This window comes from Kryptolebias marmoratus, linkage group LG23 (genome assembly GCF_001649575.2).
Source record: "Kryptolebias marmoratus isolate JLee-2015 linkage group LG23, ASM164957v2, whole genome shotgun sequence".
NCBI classification, from domain to species: Eukaryota; Metazoa; Chordata; class Actinopteri; order Cyprinodontiformes; family Rivulidae; genus Kryptolebias; species Kryptolebias marmoratus.
This window is the reverse complement of record NC_051452.1, coordinates 6,538,471-6,539,230: the sequence shown is the minus strand read 5'-3', so window position 1 is coordinate 6,539,230 and position 760 is coordinate 6,538,471. Positions and strand designations below refer to the sequence as shown.

Genomic DNA, 760 nt, shown 5'->3' with positions numbered 1-760 from the left:
CCCCCCCCCCCTTCCCTCCCTCCATCGTCTTTCAGCTTATTTACAAATAACCCCGAACATCAGCGACATAAACGGCGCTCCGTCACGTGTCTGCTCGGTCGCTCACGTGACGCCGCGGCGCGGACCAATAAGCTGGCGGCGCCCCCCACCCGCCCGCCGAACGGAGCGAAAGCAAGAATCATTTGCGATTTTTAATCTTCCGACGGCGAAAGTGGTCGTCCGCTCCTGCACGACACAAAAGGTAAACTTACGTTATTTTTATTTAACTAAATCCCAATATTTTTGTTTTATTAGAAACAATCCACTCGATTCAAGATTTTGGGACTTTTATTGGCTTTAAACTGCAGAAAAGTTAATTTTATTAATAATTAATCAGTCTGGTTTCTGGTAACGATCCAACTTAACTTGATTCATTTGTAGAATTGTAGGAAGTTCTCCTCAGAACGATGAAGAAGATTTAATTTTCCAGTCAGTCGATTTTGCTCCAAGGATTTTCTCGATGGTCATTGTCTTTATTTCAAGCATGATCGATCTCATTGTGTCGGACAGTAGATAAATAAAGCCACACAACGGTCGCTGGAGATGAGAAACGATCATTATCCCAATTATTACGCTGAGATCCGCGCCGCCGCCGGCTGCCGAAAGTGCCGTCGGATTCGCTGCTTGGTTGAGACCCGGATTGTTTGGAGTTCAGATTAAAAGTCTCAGAAATACTCTGAGGTGATGGGGATAAAAAAAAAAACGGGTCTCGAGTCGTCGT

General features: G+C 45.3%; 1 protein-coding gene across 6 annotated transcripts in view; it reads left to right on the top strand.

Moving 5' to 3' along the window:
* The first annotated feature begins 164 nt into the window (after positions 1 to 164).
* The window catches only part of LOC108250327 (poly(rC)-binding protein 3), a 19,463-nt gene continuing 18,867 nt past the window's right edge, over positions 165 to 760 (top strand). For 4 of the 6 annotated variants that reach the window (XM_017440160.3, XM_017440157.3, XM_017440158.3 and 1 more), the window contains exon 1: positions 166 to 241. The gene's annotated coding sequence lies outside the window, so the exon portion shown is untranslated. Of the gene's footprint in view, positions 242 to 760 lie in introns of all 6 variants that reach the window. The other 2 variants (XM_017440161.3, XM_017440156.3) reach the window with 2 other exon arrangements.